Source organism: Cheilinus undulatus, linkage group 19 (genome assembly GCF_018320785.1).
Source record: "Cheilinus undulatus linkage group 19, ASM1832078v1, whole genome shotgun sequence".
In the NCBI taxonomy this organism is placed as follows: Eukaryota; Metazoa; Chordata; class Actinopteri; order Labriformes; family Labridae; genus Cheilinus; species Cheilinus undulatus.
The window spans coordinates 2,237,386-2,254,897 of NC_054883.1; the positions used below are offsets into that span (position 1 = coordinate 2,237,386).

A 17,512-nucleotide genomic window follows, 5' to 3' on the forward strand; every position below is an offset into this window, starting at 1 on the left:
GAACCACGGCGACTGTAGACATGTCAGTACACGACTTTTGTTGTTTTTGAAAAGAAAACAACTCGCTGCTGTTCTTTGTTCGTCTTTGAACAGGAAATGTCGTCAAGTTCTGATAAAACTGGCGCTTTAGCAGCATCCACGCTAATCTCTTCCTCTATAACTGCACCGGCCTCTTGTTGCTGCTTTGTTACGTCACGACCCTGCCGCACCAGAAAGTACTGCCCCTCGACAGTGATTGGTCCTGTCACTTTCTAACCGGACCCAAACGGTTCAGATGGGAGCTTTGCGACATGGATTCACTAGTGAGAAACACGGAAACGGGCGAATCCATCTGCGATGAAAGGTTATGGTCAAAGAGGTCGATCACTTAAAACTCATCAAAAATGTTTCAAAAGTGGCAAAAAAAAGTTGAGAATTAGTAAATAGAGGTTAAAACGGATTAAAAATGCCAAATGGGTGTAAAAGGTGAAAAGCTGTTAAAAAGGTGCAACAATGGCCAGATAGAGTGGTGAAAAGTAGTTACAAAAAATGAACAAATGTGGCAAAATGGATTCAAAGTGACGAAAAAAGGGGTAAAAATGAGAGAAATCAGTTGTCAAATGGGGAGACGACATTAAACTTAGCGAAAATTGGTGTTATTATTATTTATTATTATGTAATTGGTTTTTTCGATTTCGACAAGGAGGCAGTCCAGTTTCTTTCTCATCTGAGAAGTTCAGGCCGCAGCATGAAAGAAGCAAAAGAAGCTTCTGTAAAAAGGAAATATATGAGCTGAGCGCCGCTATCAAATGACCCTCTCATTCACGCTTCAAAGTCATTCATCTTCCAGAGAAATACAGCTGGGTGACGGCCCAGAGAGCAGAGAAATAGTGTGTCTTTGTGAGTTTGTGTTTGGTGACAACTCATGACTCATTTCCCCCTTCCAGTGGCCCTTTGGCGCTTAATCACTCAATAAACAAAGAGCAGAAAAAGGCTTTTCCCTCTCTTCCTCGATTTCTCCTTTTCCCTGACTCATTACACCGCTCCTCTCCCCCCTCAGCTACTCTCTCCAGTGATACAACCACCTTAAACCAGCTCATAATAACCGCTTCTCCTCTTGTCAACCAAGTTTGGATTCGACTCTGTTTAACCTTTCAAACATCCCCTGGGTTTGATCCCCAGTGAAAAAAGAGGCTTTGGGGATTATTTAATCGTGACCCAAATAGAGTTTCCCTCTTCCTCCTGTACTGGCGTTGCGGTTTAAAAAGACAGATTCCTCGTGCAATTTGAGCAGCATTTGAGGTTGAGAGGGACACGGCTAATGTGGTGTAACAGTGTTGGCGAGTGACGGCTGAATTAGCAGTCCTAATTCCCTTTAACGTGTGCAGAAGAGACTGGATGTTTTTACTCCAACCACAGACATTGGTTCTTTGAAATAATAGCACATTCAGGATCACATATTGCTTGTGTGTGCTTCCCTGCTGCACTGTAAACTCAAATTATTCCCTACACCTGCCCCTGTGCTGTTTCTGCTGTTTAGCATGCAGTGTGAAATTATAACAGCGCTCGCTTCCTGTTTTACAAGAATCTGTCCCATTAGAGAACTGCTGTGTTTGTGTTTCTGCACACACCGTACATCTGATTTCTATCACTTCATTTCCATCTCTTTCCAAAAAATAACACTTTCCTTTTTGGAAAGACTTCTGCTTAGAAAATCAGATTTTTTCTTTTCATTACCTCCAGTAAATCAGAGCTGCTTCAGCACTCCACGTACTTGTTTTTCAGTGTCGTCAACTGGGTCGGCCACAATCCTAGCATTTAAACTCTGATAAAAATTTAAGTTAAATAGTACATGGTTTGGTATCATACAAAAATAAATTTTAAGTCCTCAACATCCAAAATGTTTTCACATGAGTGGCAAGCAAACTCCTGCACATCGTTAAAATTGCACAAAAAAAATGTATTTCTGTAAAAAACGTACATCCACGTTAGGGCTGGGTGTTATGCCAAAAATGAAAATCACGATTATCTGAACTTTTTACCTCGATTACGACTGATGTACGATTATCCCACCCATGAATCTGTTAGTGCTGTAAATATTTCTATAATTTTAAAACGAATGACTGAACGGATAATGCACAGATTATCAATTTATAGTTATTTATTGAATTCAAACTTAAATCAGCTGAAATGATTTTTTGAGTCACATTTTCCTAGAAAAGTAGAAAATAAACAGCCGGTATTTCTAGCTAACAAAATTATTTTATACTGTTGTATAAGAGGTAGAAAATAACGTTGCTGCTCACTGGAGGTCTCCTCTGTGTTTTAGTGGTCTGGATGGGACATGTGAGGCTACAAGCCCTGGGACACCTGGCTTCCTGTCACATGACTACACAGCCAGGTGTGTGTTTTTAAGGGGGCTGTGCATTAGCAGAGAGAATTACAAAGAAAAAAAAAACGAATAATTGACGTCGATTAGAGGCTCCAAATGTCAGTTTTGATTAATTGTCCAGCTTTAATCCACATGCAGTTAGAAAAAGTCAAACTATTATGGAAGTCCAACAAAAATGGACTTTTCATTGTATGCAGACATAAGAGACTGACGTCAATCATGCCAAATCTAATTTCTCAAAGTTGGACTACACCTTGATGATGCATTTTAAGATTAATTTTCTCTTGCATGCCTCACTCAGACTGGACTGGACTGGACTGGACTGGGTGTTCTGCACAGGCTCCACAGGCTTCTGTCTCTTTTTAGTGATTCAGATGATTCCTTTTATAAAAGTTGGCTCTTTTGGCTAACAAGTGGCCCTTAACTTGCAATTTTGGCTTCAATAAATCAGTCTTTTTTGGGGGGGGGGTTGCCTTTAGTTGATAGGACAGCTGGAGAGAGCCAGGAGATATGGGGATAGAGAGTGGGGGGCAAACATGCACCAAACAGTGCAGAGACCTGCGTCTAGTGTGCTGAAGATTATAGCCTCAGCATCTTGGAGCCTGTACTACTAACTGAGCCAAACCGGCACCATCAATCAGACACATTTAGTCCGTGTTTTCACCGCTCAGCATACAACCAGTGAGCAAGCTTTGTTAGCAAGGTCAAACAAAAGAAGCTCCATATGTCACCATCGAACATACCAGAGCAAGACATGCTCCTTACAGTGAACTGGTTTCCTCCCAGGGCATGTATACTGGGATAAGTACAGTTGTCCAGGCAAATTGCCTTATCAAGCTATAACCATATTGACTTCACTTTGCCTGTAAACATCCCAAATTCCTCTAAAATGACGAGAGAATTTAAACACAACTCTTCTTCCTTTCTTTAATAGCAACTTTGGATTAAAAATGGACTGAACAGCTGCAGTTTTTTAAAGCTGCGGTACTATTTGATTCCATGAAACATTAAAATAAGAGATACTGTATCATACTGAAATACATGGTGTTAAAAAAAAACTAAAAATATCACAATTTTTGACAGCCCTGCAAGCCTGCATGCTCTTAACAACTCTTGAACTGAAATTGAATTTTTCTGAAACTTTATTTATAAAAGTGTCCCATACTTTTGAAAAGATTTTCACAGCTGCAAGTAGAAAATAAATTACATTAAACTGACTGGTCTAAAGTGGAGAAAATGCTCAGAAAACAGTCAAATTTACACATTGATTGTGGAAATGGGAAGCATCTGGTACAGCTAAAGTAAGCACCAAGCTCCACCCGCCTTTGTTCTTCTTTGCAGATTAATATCATGTTTAATGTGGTTCACTGCATGTAGTTTTACATGAGTATAACCCTACCAGCCTAGTGCCATAGCACACTGTTCCCACAGCACGTTAATCGCCAAGCTTTTCATTGGACAGGGATTTCAGGACTGCAATGTACTGTACATTTAGCCGGCTAACCACACATCCCTAATAAAAAGTGTGGACTTCAGAGGAATCCTCTGAATTTCAATGTCAAATCTATAAGATCTGTTCATTGTACTGATGATGTAAAATATAGTTCTGGCACTGGAAGGTGGATGAATTCTGTTAAAACTGCTCTAATCATACAGACCTCTAACGTTCTGCTTCAGTAGTAGTAGTGGCATAGTTCAAATTCTTCTTTTTGAATCTGTGTTCTGATTTCTACTCATTTTGCTCTGTCTGTGTGATATCACAGCAGCAAAGTAAAGCCATCATGCCTTTTTTAACCAAACCTCTCAGAGTTGACCTTGGCAGGAAAAAAACCTGCTCTATGTGTATGGCACATAGCTGCATGCATACTTATGTGAGGATAAACAACAGATGCTATGAGGTTGCATTGTGCATCACTCTTGATAGCTTCTTCATGGTCTCTATGGCAACCCTCGTGGCACTTTGGCCTTCTAAGAGAAGTTGTGTGGATGATAAACTCTCATTTTGCAAATGTTTTCGTTCCCTTTGTGGCCAACAGGGCACTCAAATCCCCCCCTGCAGCAAACCTCCGAGTAGCCTTGGCAACACCGTGCCATCTGACTATAAACTGAGGATGATGGGAAGAAAAATGTTTACTGACACCATGGCAACTTAGTTTGTTATGCAGAAACAGGTCAGAAATGAATCAGAATTCACTACTAGGACAAATAAATACGCTTTAAAAAGACTGTAAATATTTGGAGTCACTTTCTCCTCTCATGTGGGATGATTCTCCGGAGCTACGACTCTTTTGCAATCAGCAGTGGAAGGAGGAACAAGGGCGGGATGAGATAATGGCAAAGTGGTTGTGATGTATAAATAGCCTGTGGTAGTGAGAGGACAAAGCACAGTGGGGAGGAACAGCAACCACTTCAACTATTGTTAGCATCTCAAAGTTTCCTTGCACAAGAGCAACAAAACCCCCACTGATGAGTCTGTAAAAACCAGGGCTTCCATGTGATTCACAGCCAATAAAAACCAAGTCTTTAGTGAGCCTGTGTGTACGCAGACCAGCAGTCTCAAAGCTCCAGCTTGCTGGTGTCAGATAAATCAGTAACCAAAGGGGCCAAAGGGTAATGGCTGTTTAGTTTACATGTGCATGATGATGTCTTTCACTTTCACTCCCAACAGGCTGCTCGACCCCCCAAGGGGCGCTTCAAGAACCACAAAGGTCGATGACAATGGGATGTCACTCAAAGGGTGTCCATGGATACGGCACAGCCAGCCGAGGCCACGAGGGTCATCCTCATCCTGGAATTCTCCTGGCTGGGACTAATTGCTGTGTTTGCGCCGGCGCTCTGTGTCAACGCTCGGGCAAATTCCCAACACAACACAAATATCAATCATGCTAATCACACGCTGGAATGTGAGGCTGGTTTTCATGCTACAACTTCATCTGCTGCTTATCATCTCTGTTATGACTTCACGGTGCTTCAATGTCCCATTTTCATTATCAATTGATCGCCTTTTAATTTTCTCAATTAAGTCATGACATTTTAATTTGTAACATCTCAAAAAAACGCATATCAGAGTTTCCAGAAGAAGTCGACGTATTTTGTTCTTCTTCTATCAAACCAGCAGCCTGCAGCAAAAGAGAACTAAATTTATCATTATTTAAGAGCAAGAAAACATCAAATACTGCAAAAGCTGCATCCACAAATAGGAGTTTTCAGCATATTAAGTGTTGATTATCTCAATAGCGGCACAAGGATCCTTCATAGAAATAGCCCAAATCACACAGCGGTTGAACTCTAATGTCCTCTATGCAGCACTTTCCTGCTCTTCAGCTGCAATATAAACTGGCAACTTTAGCCTAAAGGCATCGTGTGACGTAATTTCTTGATTCAGCACTTTGCCGTCATCCCTCTCTCTCTGTCGCTCCAGTTTTCTCTATCTTTTTCACATCTTATTCCTGGTCTTTCCTGTAGGGATTCACCGTACCGTATAAAGTGAGTCTAAAGTAGTTCTACATCTGGATTTCGGTTTGTTCTTTTCTATTGGTAAGCACAGTGTGACAGGATGGATGAGCCGCAGCATCCTCATGGGTCTGAGGCCATAAGATCAGAGGAGGCTGACTGTGTTTATCAGAACTGCTGCTTTCAAGTCCCGAAAGCTTGCACGACCAAAACAACCGCAGAGCCGCTTGAATACCAATGGAATAGGAAATCTGCTCGGCGCTTTAAACTCTGAGGGGAAGAAATGTGCATGTTTTGCAAAGGTTCTGGCCCCAGGCTTTAAACAGAACAACGGTGAATAAGTGACTCAGTTAACAGTTATGTCGGGTTAATTGTGGACTAATCAGCACTATCAGTGTCGGAGATTAGAACTCCTCTGAACCCGCTGCAGGGCCGAAGCAAAGAGCCAAGGACAGAAAGCCGTGGGCTAACGGAGGAGAGCGACTCTGAAGCTCATTTTTGATCTCTGTCATCAGTCAGGACTTCAAACCTGCATTCAGCACAAACGGAGCCTTTAACATGAGTGTTTCTTGCACATGCTCACTGATGACTATTATTCTATAACAGCTTTTGTGGGATGAGAAATGTTTTGTTCAATGGTGGATTTGTTCAGTAGGGTTCAAAAGCCTCCTGTGCTTTAGTAGACTGACTTTTCTACTTTATAATATAAAGCCATACACTGGGAACTTCAAGGACTCAGCACTTTCTCCACAGCACCATTGTGTAGAAAAGTTGAAACCGTGAGGCTAGAAGGTCAAGAAACTTCAACAAAGGGATGTGCAAAGTAGTAAAATCTCTGCAAACTCTCATGAAAGGTCAAACACAAGCGGTGAATGCAATCAGACTGATAAAAAAACACAAATTCTGATGTTTCATAAAAAAGGTGAACATTGAACACTTTAAAAGTTACAGAGACCACTGATTTAAAGCCAATAATAAATGTTATATTCAACTCAAGGTATGCTGGGCATTTCCTATTTTGCATTTGAACTTGAATGGCACTTAAGGGATTATTTTCCAGCCAGATATGACCGGATTTGACATGTTACCATACTCGCATATGCAGATGACTTCTGCCACTAATACGGTTGCCTTTAACTCTAATTAATCGCCATGACACATAAAATAGAGGGAGATTTTCTATGATATAAAGATGAGTTTGAAGCTCCGAGGAAACAGGTGATGGCTGCACTCTACCAGCACCACCATGTGGTCAGAGAGCGCAGAGCACAAATCAAAACTTCTTAAACTGATTATTTACGTTATGGAGTCCAGGATTTGAGCTTTAGTGAATGCCTCCTGAAGGATGCTGCCACTCTTGAATTCTGCAGCACATTTCAATCTAATATTCACTGTAGTATGGCTGCAACACAGGAATGAAATCAGCATTGGAAGGCTTGAAATTCTGTTGAAAAGAAAGCAACTACCTCACGGTCTGAGGAAGACAGCGCTTATTTCTCAGTGAGAAAAGCCGGAATAATCCGCATTAAAATCAGCTTGACTTACAGAGTGAGGTGCCCAGATCCCGTTCATCTAGCAGGGAGCGAAGCTGCGCGTCTCGTCCCGGTGAGAAGTGGAAAGAGAAATGAAGGTGAGCTGAAGATGATAAATCCTCAGTTGAGCTGTGTCACAGATCGACCTCTGTTGGTAAAACTCCTTCTGTCTCTGTCTGCACAGATTCCTCCTCACCCTCTGTCTCTCTCTCTCGTCCCTCCGGAGCTCTGTGAGCTATTTCTGCCCCCACAGAGGAGCGCTCTGTGCCGGTGGCTCCACGGCGCACGGGTTGTAATCGGACACCGCACTGTCGCGCTGCGCCACAGACAACGCGCCTCCGCTTTCAGGGGGGGACGCGGGTGCCAAAAAGCAACGTCTGCGCCAAAACCCGAACAGAGAGCTCCTTTGACTGCGAATTTTACAAGTCGAGCGCAGCAGAGGTTAGCGCTGTGTCCAACGCTGCTCCCAGTCACAGCTGCGTATCGCACGAGCTGGGTTTTGATGGCTGAGGAGTGCGCCCCCACTTTGTGCGTCCAGTCCGGCAGCAGCAGCAGCAGCAGAGACGTGGCAGCGGCGCGCAGCTGTCCTGCAGGTGAAGGAGGAGGAGGAGAAGCATACAGCCCTCTAACCGCTGGAGCTACAAGTGGGATGAAGGAAATCTGGAGAGTTGGAGCCGTTTGACATCCAGCAGTTAGAGGTCGATATCAGCCTGCAGAGCATAACTGTGCAAAAAAATAACTCATACAAAGTCATTTTGAAAATGAACAACACTATTCTTTGTTGTGTTTCACAGCATGAAGTTACTGAACATCCACGTGGCACAAAGACTAACTGGGCTTACCGGCTTCACATCAATTTCAGTAAAAAGTTCTCATGTTCCCAACTATTTTTAAACTTCCTCTTATCTCTGCCATGACCCCAGCTTGACCCCAGCATCTTCTCACTGACTCACTCTGGTCATGGGCTTCCAGATCTGCGCTGACGGGAGCTCAACAGCGCCACCCTACCCCCAATGTAACACAGTGTTAATTTGTGGTCAGGAGAGGAAGTGCAACAATAAATAAATATTGAAAGAAATATTTAGACTGCTGCCAGTGGGAAAAAAATTATTAAAAATAAAAAAACAAACATGGCCAAAAATAATAGGTTGTGGGCCAAAGTTGGCCCATGGGCCCCAAATTGGACAGCCCTGGTTTAGCGTATTTTATGTTAGCAGCAATCAGATCCTAAAGAACACGTAAAACATGAACCATAAAATAAAAAAAATATAGGCTATTATGAATATCCATTTAAAACAGCACCTCTAGGTAAATCTTTCTGCTGTAGCCAAAGAAATCTGGACATACGCTAATGCTGTTAAGCTAGCAGCGTTCACCTGGTAAACAGGGTTGACTGGAATAAGATAAAAATAAAGAAAACCTGACAAGCACAGACTTTAATTTTAATATTAATACAAAGGAGCTATAGTTAGTTTGGAATAAAAAAACAACAACATAGGAGTTAGCTAGGTTAGCTTGTTTGAGCCGCGGTTCTCAACTGGTCCGGTCCCAGGACCCACCTTTCTGCCTAACGACAGATTGTGACCCAAGTTCCCAAATAAGTTATAACAAAGCGTGTTTAGTTAACTTTGGAGCATGATATAGAAAAGAAAAGGGACAAAACTGACAAATTTATATCATTATTTGTTAATTGTTGCCATTTTTCCAGAAAAACTAGTGAAATCACTTCATTATCATGGGAAGAAGTTGAGAACCACTGGTTTAAAGGACCAACAGCGATGAACTATGAAATTAAGACGAAGTTAAGCAAATCTGATTTACATAAAAATCTGAGCAGAGCTCCATGTTAATGAGTAACTGTTGTACGTTCAGAATTCACCTACCTACCAAAACAGGATTAGCTTAGGCCTCGTCCACACGGACACGAATTCAGGAGTATACACAAAAGTTTTTTGTCATATCAGCGTTTTGTCCACACGGAAACAGCGTTTTGGGTGACTGTAAACAATACTTTTTGAAAACGGGTCCCACAGTGCATAAATCCATAAACGACTACCGTTTCGTCTCAGTGTGGACGGCTACCTGCATCTTTCTTAAAACGATTATGTCACACACAGCGTAGCTCCCTTAAGGCCCATTCATGCTCAACGTTAAATACGGATACGGACGGAGGGTTCTGTCCCTGCTCCGCGTTCATTTCGTCCGTATTTCTGCACATTTCCACAAAGCTTACGGATACGGGCCAAACGGAGCAGGACCACCGGAAGCCGTGGGGGCAGTGTTGCTGTCACTACCCGATACGTAGCTCTAGTGAGACACGAAGAAGAAATAACAATGGCGGAACTTTTTGAGGAAAAGTTGTGCCAGCTGGTTAGAAACGCTGCCTCCGTTTTTGTCTTTTAAGCGAGAGGTACATTAATCAGTACCTCCTCCACAGTCGCCATGTTTGTTTTTGAGTTTGTTGTTGTCATAAACTTTGACCCCCGCTGGATGTACTGGTTAACATCCATGCACAGCGCCGTAGGGAGTAGCGCTGCTGCCTCACCGCAAGAAGGTCCCTGGTTCACTTTTCAGTCAGGGCCTTGTGTGGAGTTTGCATGTTCTCTCTGTGCATGCGTGGGTTCTCTCCGGATACTCCGGCTTCCTCCCACCACCAAAGACTCATTAGGCTCATGAGGCTGACTGTTCTCTCTAAACTGGCTGTAGGTGTGAATGTGGCGATCCTATTGAACAGTCCTGCATCTAAAATGTTCCAACAAAATAAATGGAGGGAAATGCGAATGTGTGGGTCATTCACAATTTAACAGCTTAAGATATGAAACGGGTCATTCAGAGTCCAAACCAACAGTTAGTGGCCTAAAAATATGAGATTTCAGATAAAGGATTGGCATCTGAACATTATGAAACAAATTCTAATGTCTGTGAGTCAGACTGACCTCACTTCTGCTTTCAGCCTGGCTGCCTTTCAGACTCCTTTCCAAAAAGGAGCCTTTGGGGTTCCTGTAGTAACATTCTTTAAAATAGTAGAAGTATCGGGGTCCCTGTACAACATGGCTTCACCAGATTTGTGCATAAATGGCTGTCTAATCCATTTCTGCCAAGCAGAGTAAAGGGGGCTGCTCTGTTTGCACCCCCACGCTCCCAAGTACCTGTACGAGTGTCTGAGAGAACCAGTGGGTCTTTAGCCCACGTCTGCTGCCTGAACTTCTCACTGAAAACTGAAGGTAACGGTACAAAACAGCAAACCAGTGGAATACAAGGTTGGAGTATGTTGGTACTTTTTAAACACATTTTCTCTCTAAAATGTGAAATTTATCCACAAAAAAGAAACACTGGTTTACCGTACACTCTCTATGGCAGGACTTTTAAATTACAAATTCAACTGGGCCAAATTTCAAAGTCAAGAAATGCAGCTGGGCCAGACATGTTTGGCGCCCAGTAAGCAGCTGGTAATGTCAACTTAAGAACCAATACAGATCAGTTTGGTGAAAAATATGCACTTTTTATTCATAGTCCTCCTTTTAAATTTGGCAACATGTTGTAGTTGAGCACATCCTGAGGTAGTAGAAATGTGTTTTTTTTTTTTAACTGAATAAAAACAACAACAACAACAAAAATAGCATGAAAAAAAATGAAATTCTGTAATTAATAATTTTGGTTACATCTTACCCAGGCATATCTTAAAGTGCATAAAAACTAAATTTGCACAGCTGTAGCTACAGTCAAAAAGGACGTTTTATACTCGATATCTTGGGGCTACTTCTGTCAGCATCGCTAGCCACTGAGTGTTGCATTCATGGTCTGAAATACTGTAGGAATTTATGAACAGGTTGCCCTCTGAATCTCTGGCATGACCACAGTCTGGGCCACTTGGATGTTGGTTCTTGGCTTCTTGTGGCCCTCGGGCTGCTAATAGGCCTGCTCTATGGAGTTAAGTTTTAATGATAAAACACTTTAAACAAAATAAACGTAGTAGGGAATGTGTGTTTGTTCATGAATCTCCTCCATAGAGGAGGGAGTATGCCAAAATACTTGTTTCTTTCTTTATTTTCGGCCCTCGCTGCAGCACACATCCTCCACTGTTACCAGTGAAATTCTGTGTGATTTTAACAATATAAAGAGATCAGGAGAGGCTATATTATTCTGTCTTTTCACCTGCACTATCCTGAACATGCTGTGACTTTTACAGGATTCAGTTTCAAGGACACTTCAGCAGAGGATGCTTATAGAAAGTGGGGCTTGAACCCTGCCATGCATATTTTTAACTTCTGAAATCCAGCCCTCCTATAAAGTGGAGGGGGTGTTTAGTAAGAGCAAATAAGAGTTTTAGCGGAGGAGATGAGCAACAAATGAAGTTTCTTTCTCCCCTTCAGCTGTTTTGAATGAGAGGAAATTGATCTTTTTAGAATGTAAATAAAAAGCATGTCTTATGAGTGTTTGAGAGGAGAGTGGCAGCGCTGTGTTTCTGTTCCTTTGTACATTTTAATACTGACATCCCCAGTTCAATTACCTATTTATCCCCTGGTGAATGAACACAGCCTCTATCAAGCCTCAACAGCCCAAACAGTGTCGTACACAGCTTTAGGGCTCTGACAGAAAGCGTGTGTCTGTCTTTTTGACAGACACGCCGCCAAGTCAACAACAGCCTGTTAATACGCCTCCTCATTCGTCAGGAACGTGCCCCAGTGAAAGCCCCGGTTCCTGTAGACCCACATCTAAATTCAAATCAGGTAATTTTCATAAAAATGTAGCTTCCCACGACGGAGGGGAAGCAAAGCTGAGATTTACATTTCAAGTGGCCTCTGTGCAACTCTGGGAAACGCGTGGGTAACCTTTTCCTTTTCTTCTGTTTCAGCGCAGTGAGACGACAAAGGCAGCAGATCTGCCGTCTTAAAAAAATATCACAACAGATTGGAGACTGAAGATATGGGGTGCCAAAGGCGGTGACAAATCTAATGAAGAAACAAGAAACAACAATAAACTAACTCTCTGTCTTTGCACTCAAGTTGAAAGGAAGTTACAAAATCAGCCATCAAATATAGTTTCATCCGCTGAAAGTGCCATGACCTCCAGAGCGATTTCTCTGCGCTTCAGGAACTTCAGACTCTCTTTTGCTCTGCATGAGTTACTCTCTCTTACAATAGATGTTTTACTTGCTCACAGGCAAAAGCAAAACCCACAGAGCCCGAGCTAAACTTCAGAGCGAGGTTTCGGCTGTCTGAGCTGCACCGAGAGAACAAGTTTTATCAGGAAATAAAAAAAGAAATGATGCTGTTTCAGTGGTTAACTCAGGATGTTTAAGGGGCAGGGGCAAAAATAATAAAAAAAAGGGCGCCTGCTGTACATGGTGGGCACCAGGGCACAATACATTGTAATACAATTGATATAATGACATAGAGGACCTTAACGGTACATTAGTGCATTAGGCATGTGCCAGAGAGGGTACTTAGTCAAGTTTGGGCCATTCGGGCACCAAAGAGGCCAGTTTGTCAAATTTGGTCCTTTCAGAGGGAACCAAAGAGGGCTCTTTGTGTCAGTAAACACTCCACCATAGAGGGCGCTTTGTCAGATCTTGTCTATTTAGGCGATACCCAAGAGGGCACTTTGTCCACCTGGGCTCCAAAGAGGGCAATTTGTCAAATTTTGTCCTTTTAGAGGGCACCAATGAGGGCACTCTACAAATTTTCATCACCAAAGAGGCCGGTTTGTCAGATTTTGTGCATAAAGAGGCCCACACAGAGTGGACTTTGTCATGTTTAACCATTAAGAGGGCACAAGAGATGGCATGTTGTGATAGTATGTCGCGTCTTAGAGGGCATTTTGTAAAAATGTGTCCACTCAAAGAGCACCAAATAGAGCGCCTGTCAGTTTAGTCCAAATGAGGCCATCAAAGAGGGCACTTTTTCAGATTTTGTCCATATAGAGGGCACTGAAGAGGGCACTCTACAATTTTTTGTCAATATAGAAGGCGATTTCTCAGTCTGGGGTCCAAAGGAGGCACCATTCATACACAATGCAGTTCATGGTGCTTTACAGAGATTAAAAGGAAAAAGCATTTAAAATACAGCAAGAGGACATTACAATAAAACAATGAACAGAATTAAAATTTGAGTTCATTTAAATAAACTTAGGTCTAAAAGAAAACTTTGAGTGATTCAAAAAATAGCAAGTAATGTTTTGAATAAAAGAAGCTGTTGAACTTATGTGAAGGCAGCAGTGAATAAATATGTTTCAAGTTTTAAAAGTGTTTACAGACGTAGAAAGCCTCAAAATCTCTGGAAGTTTGTTCCAAAGGTGAGGAGCATAAAACTGAAAGCTGCCTCTCCCTGCTTGGTTCTGGTTCTGGGAACAGTGAGTAAACCCGTCCCTGAGGGCCTTAGTGGTCTGGATGCCTCATAAGGGGTGAGGAGATCTATCAGGTATTTTGGCCCAAGACCATTTAGTGTCTTATACGTGAGGAGAAGACTCACAGGGAGCCAGTGTAGTGCCTCCTATTCCTCCTGTTGACCTTTTGTGCGTAACCTTGGTGTCATCTTTGACAGCTGCTTCAAATTTGACCATCACATCAGTTCGGTGGTCAAGACCAGCTTCTTTCAGCTGAGACTGTTGGGGAAGGTCAAGCCCTACCTTCCTCCAAATGATTTTGAGAGGGTAATTTGCATATTCATCACCTCTCGCTTAGATTAATGTAACTCTTTGTATGTTGGTCTGGACCAGTCGTCTCTGCGTCGCTTGCAGCTAGTTCAAAATGCGGCTGCACGGCTTCTGACTGGCAAGAGACGCCGAGACCACTTCACACCGGTGCTGGCTTCTCTCCACTGGCTTCCTGTCAGTTTCAGGGTTGAGTTTAAAATGTTGCTTCTTGTCTTTAAGGCATTGCATGGATTGGCACCATCATATTTGTCTGAGATGTTGCACCAACATACTCCAGTCAGAGCGCTGAGGTCAACACACCAGATGCTTCTTGATGTTCCTAGGTGCAGTCTTAAAACCAGAGGTGACAGGGCATTTGCTGTGGCTGCTCCTGGACTGTGGAACAGTTTACCTCTGAACATTAGAACTGCTGAGTCAATAGATAATTGACTCAGACTTATTTGCACTGGCTTTTAATACAAATTGAATTTGACATTTTGACATGTAGTCTCTTTGATACTGATGTTGCTAGATCATTATGTGTTTTATGTGTTTTTTGTGAGTCATTTATTGTGCTTTTACTGTTATGTCAAACCCCGTAAAGCACTTTGGTCAACTAAGGTTGTTTTTAAATGTGCTATATAAATAACCTTTGACTTGACTTGATCTGAGGACTGGTGTGATGTGATCTACTCTCTTAGTGCCAGTGAGGACTCTGGCTGCAGCGTTCTGGATGAGCTGATTTTCAGTCAGACCTGTAAAAACACTGTTACAGTATTCTAACCTACTAAAAATAAAAGCATGAACAAGTTTCTCTGTGTCTTTTCAGACAGGAACCCTTTAATTCTAGTCATATTTTCAAGGTGGTAGCAGGCTGATTTTGTAACTGTCTCTATGTGGCTGTTCAAATTCAGGTCTGAGTCCATGATTACACCGAGATTTCTGGCTTGATTTGTAGGCCTTAGTGTCATGGATTTGAGGTAGGCACTGACCTTTCACCTTTCTTCTTTAGGACCAAAGACAAGTATTTCAATAATTACTTAGTGAGTGAAGCTGAGAAAAGTCATGAGATGTACAGCTGTGTGTCGAGGGCACAAAGATGGCATTTTGTAATATTATGTCCAACCAGAGGGCATTTTGTTAAAATTTGTCAGCTCAAAGGGCACCAAATAGAGCACCTGTCTAATTTAATCCAAATGAGAGCACCAAAGAGGGCACTTTTTTCAGATTTTGTCCATATAGAGGGCACCAAAGAGACCAGTTTGTCAGATTTTGTCCATGTAGAGGGTACCTGGAGGGCACCAAAACGGGTATTTTGTCAAAATGGTGTCCACTCAAAGGACACCAAAGAAGGCAATTTGTTTTCTTTTTGTCTATGTGAGGCCACCAAAGAGCATTCTTGATTTGTCTGTGCCATAAGGGGGCTTTTTTCTAACATCGGGGCATTGGGGGGGGGGGGGCTCTACGCAAAGCTGCCAAAATGGTTGTAAAGCTTTCTGAAATCTAGGAGCCTCCAATCTGGATCTCCTAACCCCTCTCTTCACCTCGTCTATGACAGCCCCCCCTGAACAGACTGCAAGTGCCCCCCCCCACTGGAGAGGAGACACCTGGGGGACTTTTCTTCTGTTTCTGCTGCTCTGTGGGGTGATGGTATGATCCTAAAAAAACCACCACAGCTTTCCTCTCCTTAAACCTACAAACTCATGTTTCATTGAGTCGTCCATCAGTGCTGAGTGTCTTCTTCTGAGCCACCAGACTTGGTGATGGATGGTTTGGAGAACATTAGTTCATGATGGGAGGCCTGAGACAGAATCAATCAAACCCACGCTGGCATTTAAGTCTCCTCTGGTTTGTGTGGCCGCCTCTGTCGTAGCCATTCTTGTTTTGATGTCAGGCAAATGGACTCAAGTTGCCAGGCAACAACCAAAAACTGAGTTATAGAGGAAGCATCCTATATCTCACCTGGTCATATAAGATCTCAGTATGGTGCATTTTTATGTGTGTGTCTCTGTGTACATGGCGTTTTATCACCTCTGCTTTTTGAACAACAAAAAAAAAATTTCTGGTTTGTAATTCAGCGCTCCCACATTTTCAAAGTAATGTCATAATGAAAGAAACTGAAGGGCGACTTTTATTCTGATAATATAGGAGACAAAATTGAAATCATTCCCTGGCATGTCCTTATTGTTGTTTTCTTCCCGTGATTGTGTGCACCCGTAATAGCTTATGTGTTCAGAATACATCGACGGAAGCAGCTGAGATGTTAACAGCAGGCCAGCTCCTTTCTTCCGTGCCAAACCGCAGTTGACCGTAGCCGAGCCCCCGAATCATTCTCTCAAACAGGCCATCTGTCATGCAGCTTCTCTCCCGCTTCAAGCTCCAGGTCAGCTCACACCTCGCAAACACAGTCAGCCACTGGGATGAGCAAAACATACACAGCTTACTGACACACATATGCAACATTTCCACATGCAGAGGTTGAGATAAGTGCTCGCTCTCAGGCTGATACACACGCAGGGTTGTGCAAGAATGACTGAGTCAGAGAGGTGAGGGAGTGCAGGTGAATGAGAGAGAGGAGGGGTCATTTCCCAAGAGAAGAAGAAGAACAGGGGTAGAGGGAGGAAGTGAAAGATAGAAAGGGTTAGAAAGAGAGAGAGAAAAGTCAGCCATCTGTGAAAGACTGCAGTCATCCCTCACTCTCAGTCCTGTACCTGCAGATTCAATGAGCCGTCCCACGCTGCAGCAGGGCCAAAGCCGTGCGATTCCTCAGGCTAACTCAGCCTTACTGTGCTCCTGCAGCAGCAGCAGCATCCAGGGCCTTGTAGAGCCAGGACTCCACAAAGTCTACTGTAACTGCCACGCTCCATGGGAGGAAGGATTGGACAATAATGCCATAACTGTCACAGCGTCAGAGGAAGTATGTCTGCGATGGCAGAGACCAGCGGTTCAGGAGATGACAGGCTCTGCAGGATTATTAAGAGGGTGAAGTTCTTGGTGCTAACATGGCAGCTGAAGACCAGGGATGACACTTACTGATACTTTCACACCATTTAATTTTCCCTGTGGCTCTAGTAACGGAAATGTTGGTCAGTCACTTAGACACAGGCATAAACATTTAAACATTAATGTCCTTGAAATTATTTGAAGATATACAAGCCATCAAAGAGGTATCCTGGGGTTCTGGGCCTGTAGATTACGTCCATTCACCCCATGTACAGCGTGTTCCGCGTACTATGAACATTGGATTTTAGTGTCATAAACATTCAAATTTTTGTTTTTCAGTTAAACTCATGGACGGTATCGTGTCTCAGCGCTCTTTGGATCTCTGAAATCAATCTCAGACACCTGTGATCATTAGTTTGCCAGGTGAGCCCAATTAAAGGAAAACTTCTGAAGAAGGGCATTCCACATTATTAAGCAGGCCACAGGTTTCAGCAATATGGGAAAGAAAAAGGATCTCTGCTGCAGAAAAGCCTCAAATAGCGCAATGCCTTGGACAAGGTATGAAAACATGAGACATTTC

The 17,512-nt window shown here is 42.8% G+C and overlaps 1 protein-coding gene across 4 annotated transcripts in view; it reads right to left on the minus strand.

Moving 5' to 3' along the window:
- Positions 1 to 8,071, minus strand: part of sema5a (sema domain, seven thrombospondin repeats (type 1 and type 1-like), transmembrane domain (TM) and short cytoplasmic domain, (semaphorin) 5A) — a 262,200-nt gene extending 254,129 nt beyond the window's left edge. For 2 of the 4 annotated variants that reach the window (XR_005993366.1, XM_041813626.1), the window contains exon 1: positions 7,370 to 8,070. The gene's annotated coding sequence lies outside the window, so the exon portion shown is untranslated. Of the gene's footprint in view, positions 1 to 7,369 lie in introns of all 4 variants that reach the window. The other 2 variants (XM_041813627.1, XM_041813628.1) reach the window with 1 other exon arrangement.
- Between the last annotated feature and the right edge of the window lie 9,441 nt (positions 8,072 to 17,512).